Consider the following 9366-nt stretch of genomic DNA (forward strand, 5'->3'; position numbering starts at 1 on the left):
ATTTGTGGCATATCCATACAGTGGGATAGCTTTCAGGAACTAAATATTCTAACTACTGACACATGGAATGACATAGTTGACTCTCTAAAGCATCACACTATGTTAAAGAGGATAGTCAAAAAACAGAATATGTTGTATTATTCAATTCATACGAAATTCTAGAAAAGGCAAAAACAATGGTGACAGGAAGATCAGTTTTTGCCAGGAACTAGTGGTGAGGGAAGTGGTTTGTATACAAAAGGGTAGAAGGCAACTCTTAGGTTAATGGAAATGGTCTATATCATGATTCCAGTTGAGAATACACAACTGTATACATTTATGAAAACTAACCAAAATGTACAGTTAAAATTAGTGAATTTTATTGTATATAAAATAAACCTCAATAAGGCTGAGTTTAAAGACACTGAGAAACAAAGATATTTTTTAAATAGATATATTTAGATGCCTGAAATTGCCAAAAATATACTCCCTGATAACTACAGTATTAGATTTCTTAACTCTTGCTATTAAATGTAAGTAGTATATAGTGAATTTTTGCTATACTTTATAATTTTCTCTATTTCATACTATCTTTTCCCTAATTCATCTTCCATTTATGTAAATGTAAGTATACTACATAAGATTAAACCTTAATTCTGAATATAATAAATAAATGGGGATTTCATTTTTTCCTATAAGGTGTTTGCATGTGTATTTTTTTTTCTCCCTAAAAATCAAAAAAAACGTTGTTTCCTCTTTTCTTTGGCATGATGTTTTGTGGGGTTGTTTTTACTTGTGTGAAAAAGTTGCATTAGATAATATAAGTCAATTTTTTTTAAGATTTTATTTATTCATTTGAGACAGAGATAGAGAGAGAGAAAGCATGAGCAGGGAGAGAGGCAGAGGGAGAAGCAGGCCCCTCGTTGAGCCAGGAGCCCAATGTGGGGCTCGATCCCATGACCCTGGGATCATGACCTGAGCCAAAGGCAGACGCCCAACCATCTGAGCCACCCAGGTGCCCCAATATAAGTCAATTTAAAAATTAGTCTCTGGAGAGAAAATATTAAATAGATTTACTATGACAATAGGTTCAAAGGGTAATGTTCTGGTTATTGATCTATTCCAGAAAGAATTTCTTTGTAATATTTCCTCCTTTTCCCACTGAAGATTGCTTCAACTTTTTCCTTAAAGAGTTCCTTAGAGTCTATCCATCTTCCACCTACTCCTCTTCCCATAACAACTGATTGCAGGATGACTAAGCAATAATCATCCTGTAATAGCGGAGACTCTTTTCAGGGGAAAATCATATGTGAGCTGTATGTTCAAATAAGTAGGCAAAACTGAGCAGTATCTGCCCTCGAACAAGAAAGTTCCTGTGAAAACCAATCAACTGGGACTTGTAACTACAGATGGCTTGGCAAAAATCCAGGTATAATAAAATCAAACATCTAAACTAGCTAATGATTTGTATGTCTTAAGATTATAAAAATATATGTGTGTACCATTTAGCTTTCCTTTTTTTGGTCTTTACTGTGGAATCCCATAGACACAGACTGTGATGTTGACTACAGTTGTATCAAAATTCATACACTATGAAATTTCATCTGCAGGTCATTAAAAGATGCCATATAGCACTTTTGATAGAGAGTTTTGACTATTTTAATATGTGGTTTATTTTTTGAGTCAATGCCTTTGTGTAATATTTTAAGCAATATAAGAACACGTATGTCCACAAAATACTGACTAGAAACTTTATTTCTTCTAATTGCTTATACAAGTCTTAAAACACCATATGACACAAAGTTGTTGAGTTATGACACTGGCAGCAAATGGCTGTGTTGAGACATGGATGCCCTCTAATGGTGGGTAGGTCATCCTGGCATATGGTCTCTGATAAACATGCCTGAATCTGTCAAGATGCCACATTGTATACAATAGGATCACTTCTTTTATGGGGTTATCTTCTCAAGTAGGCAGCAAAACTCTTGTAAAGTTAAAATTAATCCATTCATAAAGTACATTTATGGCTGATGGAATACAATCTAGTATGGTATTTATTATGAAAGGAAAGAATGAAAGTCTAGCCAGATCTCTAGACATTTGAACTATTTGTGCCAATAAGATACCATTACATCTCTAGGACTGAATAGTAGAGAAATTCCTGGAAGGCTTACAGCATTTTTTTTTAAATAGTATGCCTCCTTAACTTTAACACATTTTAATAGATATATTTGTTGATATTAGGAATAAATGAAACATGAAGTTCCACCTTATGAGAAGACAGACACTAAAATCTGGACAACCTAAGAAAAATTGTACACATAATTCTGCTCCACTGTATTTATCTTTAATTACCTGGAAGGGAAAGTAGCTTGTGTAAGAATAAGAACACCAAATGATTTACCTCATTGCATTTTTTTAGTCATAAATGCAGTTTTGATCAGGTTGATCTAAAAATGACTAAGTCCAATAGGCAGGGAATTTTGCTACAGAATCAAGACTCTAACATAGAATCAAAAGGCTTCAAAGACAATATGAAGCACAATGAAGAATTAATATTACATTTATCAATAATCACAGTCAAAATAATAGCAAACTGACTCTGGTGTGGTATGTTCTATTGTAGGATAGCAAGTATGAAAAACCTATTTGAATGCTTATAGATTCTGCCATCTCGATCTTCATATTTTATAAGAAACCTATGTGTGGATTATGAAGGTAGGTCTGATACTGCAGAATTATGTGTCTGAATGAAGGCAACAGATGCCAGTGGATGAGGTGATCAAGACAGGGGTAGGAAATGTCAGAATGATAGACATACCACTTCCCAATTTGATGTGTCTGCTGTTGCACCTCATTTGTCCAAGAAGCCCCAACCTTTGGACACACATATGGTCAGTAAATTCATTAATGGTAGCTTTAAATCTTAGCTGATGGGGTGCTGAACACTTTACATCGGTCCCATGTTAGTTATGTAGGCACTAGTTTGGAGAACTCCTTTTTCTGCTGGAGTACTGAAGTTCACCAGGGTATATCTAAACAGGCTGTGAGAGCAGCACAGATGTAGACAAAGTTAGGAAAAAGAACTAGTCCTAACACCCATTTCCCAATTCAGGTTATTTCCCTCCTTCCGTCTCTTATTGGGATTTCCCTAAGTTTTCCTAAAATAAATGCTTTAATATCGATGATATTCAGAAATAATTTTATAAAATACATGACATACATACATCCTCAGACATGTACATATACTCTTGGTATATTTTTTCTATGGAACCATAAGTTATTATTTCCATGTGAATACACTAACATAAGTTATCAAAAACTGGAACAGGGTCTTTAATATATTTTGAACATGAAACATATTCACCTGGCTAAATATTTTGACATTTACAAAGCTTCATTTTATAAGGTAACATTCCTCTATACCTATCACACATCCAACCATTTCTCAGCCCTAACACCTAAGTGTGTCCATTATTACATCATACGTGTATACTTAGATTTGTAGCATAAATTTTCAAAAGTGGGATTTCTGAGTCAACAAATACATGAATTTTTAATATTGATAAATATTGCCAAAATTTTCTATAGAGATTATATCAATTTACACTTTCTTTAGCAATGTATAAGAAAACTTTTCCTTTGCTTGACCACTATCATCCTATTATAACATGGGTATATAGAAAGAGTACTAGGTTTGGATTTTAACCAATTCTGTTATTGGGCAAGTTCTTTAAATTTTAATTTTGTCATCTATAAAATAAGGTACATAGCAAAGTTATTATAAGAATTAGGTAATGGGAATGCAAGCTGGTGCAGCCACTCTGGAAAACAGTATGGAGGTTCCTCAAAAAGTTGAAAATAGAGCTACCATATGACCCAGCAATTGCACTACTGGGTATTTACCCCAAAGATACAAATGTAGGGATCCGAAGGGCTATGTGCACCCCAATGTTTATAGCAGCAATGTCCACAATAGCTAAACTATGGAAAGAACCAAGATGTCCATCGACAGATGAATGGATAAAGAAGATGCAGTATATATATACAATGGAATATTAACACAGCCATCAAAAGGAATGAAATCTTGCCATTTGCAATGATGTGGATGGAACTGGAGGGTATTATGCTGAGCGCAATAAGTCAATCAGAGAAAGACATGTATCATATGACCTCACTGATATGAGGAATTCTTAATCTCAGGAAACAAACTGAGAGTTGTTGGAGTGGTGGGGGTGGAAGGGATGGGGTGGCTGGGTGATAGACATTGGGGAGGGTATGTGCTACGGTGAGCGCTGTGAATTGTGTAAGACTGTTGAATCACAGACCTGTACCTCTGAAACAAATAATACATTATATGTTAAAAAAAAGGGAAAAGGGAAGGGAAAAATGAAGGGGGGAAATCGGAGGAGGAGACGAACCACGAGAGACTATGGACTCTGAGAAACAAACTGAGAGTTCTAGAGGGGAGGGGGTGGGGGGATGGGTTAGCCTGGTGATGGGTATTAAAGAGGGCACATACTGAAAAAAAAAACAAAACAAAACCAAAAACAAAAACATATGTATTCAAAATAAACGTAATCTGGAGCAAAAAAAAAAAAAATGTTCTATTTCTTAGTCTAGGTGGTAGGTACATATATGTTCATTTTATTGTTGTTCCTTTTCCTTACACATAGATTATAAATATTTTATGTGTTTAATTTAATAAAATAGTTTAATAAAAAAATAAAGCACAGTCAAAAAAAAAAAGAATTAGGTAAGATCATTATAATAGTGTTGAGTACAGTACCTGTCATGTAGTTAATGCCAAGTAAATAGAAACAATCATTCTAGTGCAGAGGACCAGCGGGGAAGGGAGAGAAAAATGAATGGGAAGAAATCAGAGAGGGAGACAAACCATGAAAGACTCTGGACTCTGGGAAACAAACTAAGGGTTACAGAAGGGAAGGAACTAGGGGTATGGGGTAACTGGGTGATGGGTATTAAAGAAGGCACATGTTGTGATGAGCACTGGGTGTTATATGCAACTAAAGAATCGTAGAACACTATATCAAAAACTAAAAAAAAAAACTAAAAAAAAAGAAACATTCTTTTCTCTAATTTTCAAATTAGGATATATATTATACCTTTTTCTCTTAATTCAAGAACTCCGTTTTATATGGCTTTTCATTTTCTTTCTTCATTGTTGTTGTTTTATTAACTATTTTAATTCCAGTATAGTTAACATACAGGATTAGATGTGGTGTAAACACACACACACACACACACACACACACACACACACACACACATACACACACACAATGGAATATTACTCAGCCATAAAAACAATGAAATCTTGCTGTTTGCAACAACAGGGATGGCTTTTCATTTTCATTAGCTAAAATAACCATTATATTATCTTACCAACTAATAGTATATGGTTAACCTATGAACGCAAACATGTCCCAAGCACTCACTCTGCCTTCTTTAAGGAAGCAAACAGAAGCCGAAGCATGGCACAATAAACCAGGGAGCACCAAATGTAGGACTGAAAAACTGACATTTAAAAACACAAGAGTTTCTGTTTAAACATGGGCTATGAAATTCATGTCACCATTCTGTTCTAAAAAGAATACGACAACAAAAGTAGAGGGGCACCTGGCTAGCTCAGTCAGTAAAGCACACAACTCTTGATCTTTGGTTGTGAGTTTGAGCCCCATGTTAGGATAGAGATTACTTTAAGAAAAAAAAAAAAAGAGAGAGAGGGAGAAAAAAATAGATAAAAATGATTTTTTTAGTAAAATATATAAAGAAAAAAATGGTATAGGAAAACAGAAATTAATAGTTGTTCATCAATGATGTTGAGAAATTAATGTGCAATAATATGAGTTAGAAATTATATAAATGAACTAATATTATGAACAAATGCCATATTACTAATATTAATACATAAACAATACAATACAAAAACACATATTAATATTAATATATAAGCATAAATATAGTAAAATATTAATAATATTATGTATTATTAATGAAAGTAATAGTATTTTAAAACTAGAGCAAGGGCAACAGTGATAAGTTACTCAGCAGGTGAGAGAAAGCTGAAACTGATGCAAGCAATGGGAAAAGAGAAGCAGCAAGCTTTCTAATAGCTTTAGACAGGAAATTATATCTATATAATGGATGTTATATAATGGATATAAATATAATGGAATATTACTCAGCCATAAAAACAAATAAAACTTTGCCATTTGCAATAACATGGATGGATCAAGAGGGTATAATGCTAAGTGAAATAAGTCAATCAGAGAAAGACAAACACCATATGATTTCACTCGTATGTGGAATTTAAGAAACAAAACAAATGAACAAAGGAAAAAAAGAGACAAACAAAAAAACCAAGTTCTTAAATATAGAGAACAAACTGATGGTTACCAGAGGGGAACTGTGTGGGAGGATGGGTGAAGTAGGTGAAGGGGATTAAGAGTACACTTACAATAATGAGCATGAGTAATGTATAGAATTGTTGAGTCACTATACTGTGCACCTGAAACTAATATAACTCTGTACATTAATTACACTGGAATTAAAAAAAATAAAAATCTGTTCTTTCTAAATTTTCACTTATTTCTTGGATGGCTCTGTTCCTTTTATTTCTATTTAACCTAAATATCTGTACATCTTTAATTATCTTTTAATTTCCAGCCTATATTTGTATTTGATTTTCGTTATTGATACTAATTTTAAAACAAATGAGTTTTGGATGAGCTATAAGTCTAACATAGGTAGTTTCTGTCTTGAACCTCTTTCCTGACTGACACTGATATCATTCTATAAAGGTGAAGCTGCCAAGAATAGGAATGAGAACTTTCAAAGCATTCAGAAGAATCTAAGAGACATCTTGTCTCCCAGATTTGGGGAACTCATTATTTCATCTCACTTAAAGAAAATGATGATCATGACAGTGATGATGACAACAGCGATTGGTAATGATGACAATCCTAAAGATAAGCAAGTAATAATAGTTGTAGTAGTGGTGGTGATGGTGGTGGTGGTGATAGTAGTAGTGGTGGTGGTAGTAATAGTAGTACTGGTAGTAGTAATAGTAGACATGGTGGTGGTGGTGTTGGAAGTAGTAGTGGTAGTGATGGAGGTAGTGATAGTGGTGGTAATGGTAGTAGCAGTGATGATAGTAATAGTAGTAGTAATGGTGGTAGAGGTGGTGGTGGTAACAGAAGTAGTGGTGGTATTAACAGCAGTAGTAGTGATGGCGGTAGTAATGATGATGGTGATAGTAGTAGCAGAAGCAACAACAGTTTCAACAGCGGCAGCAGCATGTACTCAATACTGGGCATTTAATCATGTCTTCCCCACACCATCTTATAAACATCCTTTTACTAACTGAGTCATGCATTAGTTTGTCAACATTCAACTAATTTTGGACTACTAAATGGAATTTTATACACAAATGAAGATAATGAAATTTCAAGAGATTATATAACTTAGTCCAAAGTTAGCTGGGAAAATCATTGGCAGAGTTCAGACCTTGGTCTGTCTGATTAAAAAAATCCCATGCTCTTAAATTACTCTATATCCTAAGTTTCATGTTTTATAAACTGCCCTACCAAGATTTTCCACCTTTATAAAGATAGGAAGAAAACAAGTTGTGTCTTCCTTTTTTCCAAAGTTCCTTAAAGATCCCAATATTCTATTGGGACTGTTCCTGGCATGTCATACATTCAAGAAGTATTTAGTAAAAGTTAAAGAATGAGAAATCCATGTCATTCATTTTTACTTGCTTCAGTAAACCTATTAAACACCTTGCACAATAAGTGGTCACAGCAATGGACAGAATTAGATGACTGGGAGAATTGATTTGCTCCATAATGTCTACCCTGTTGGAATGTGGTGGTGTTAATATTCAATTAGTTGTTACCTGCATCTCAAAGAAGGCGAGTAGACAGTGTTAATAACACGGTAGTAAGTGTGTAGTTTATTCTTTACATGTTGTTCTGATGGGTAACATTGCCAAATAATATAATCTGTTCACATTGATAAGCTATTATTGATTTTGTCTTTTAAATTAAACCTTTTTTGTTTGCTTGCTTATTTTGTTATCACTTATATCCGAGTGGTGAGATCTGAGGTTTGGGGATTTTCAAAGATAAAGAAAAAGTTCCCGAGAGGGCAATCTAGTTCAAGTAAAGTAAGAAAGATGAGGTCCATCTGTCCACAGCAAAACAACTCAGAATTAAGACTACTTCCCCAGCTGCTGAAGGCAAATCAGCCACAGGGACACAAAGAGGCAATGCAACAATACTGTACGTTGCTGTGCCTTTGTGAAGGGATATTAATATGTTGGACAAGTATTGATTACTTATGGTATATATCACAATAGCATATATTACATATATATAGTATAATATATATATTATATGTAAATACATCCCTGTCCATTTAGCAAATGGGGAAACTAATATAATACAGAGTGATCAAACTCTATAGCAATCCAGGATAAAGTGACTAGAGATCCAGAAGAACTCCTGGTTATAAAATTACAATACACCATGTGCACATATTTAGCCCTTTATTAGTTACATCTGTTAAAATTGCTTTCAATACAGTTTCTGGCATGAGATGGGAGGGGAAAAAAAAAAGCAGCCAGAAGGAAATAGAAAGCCTTCTAATTTTATAACATTTTCTTAAAAATGAAAAGGAGTTACAATAGGCAAACTTGAAAAAAAATTATACAAACACAAAAAGCAATTTTCTTAGATACTTATTTTCAGCGTTGCCCCTGTTATTTTAGTACTGAGTTAGAAAACAGCTTTTCTTCACTGCTTATTTTTGTTTTGATATGGGTGCTAAAGTCCAGGTGTTATGATGTGAGTGGGGCAGGGGAACCTACTATTATTAAAGGAAACAAAAGAAAACAAAACAAAACAAAACAAAAACAGCACATGGCCTAAAAATCTAACCTTTGGATCACCAGGGAAAAACATGTGAAGAGTGGAATCCTATCTTTAAGACAATCTGATCCTGGGGCCTCAATTTATAGGTGACTGAACTGAGGTCCAGAAAAATTAAGCATATGCTAATTAGTGTGCAGGCTACGTAAGTGCTGTATTTTACACAAATATCCCAAGCTACTGGAAATCAACCTAAGCAATTACTTAAAGTCATAGATCAGAAGAGTACCGGGGCACAAAAGAACACCATTCAGCCCAGTTCTGTTTCTGACAGAAGCATAAAGGATTTTTTTTTTTTTTTTTTGCAAATCATGTTAATAGTCCAAACCACCAACTTCTAAAGGGCTATGTTCTCAAGCCATTACAGATGAATCATTATATTTTAAACCGAATTGAATTTTTGACTCCTTTACCTCTTGAGGTAGTCAAGTGT

Source organism: Eumetopias jubatus, unplaced genomic scaffold (assembly GCF_037043125.1).
Source record: "Eumetopias jubatus isolate StellerSeaLion01/CBP00866 unplaced genomic scaffold, mEumJub1_p1.0 scaffold_1, whole genome shotgun sequence".
Lineage (NCBI taxonomy): Eukaryota > Metazoa > Chordata > Mammalia > Carnivora > Otariidae > Eumetopias > Eumetopias jubatus.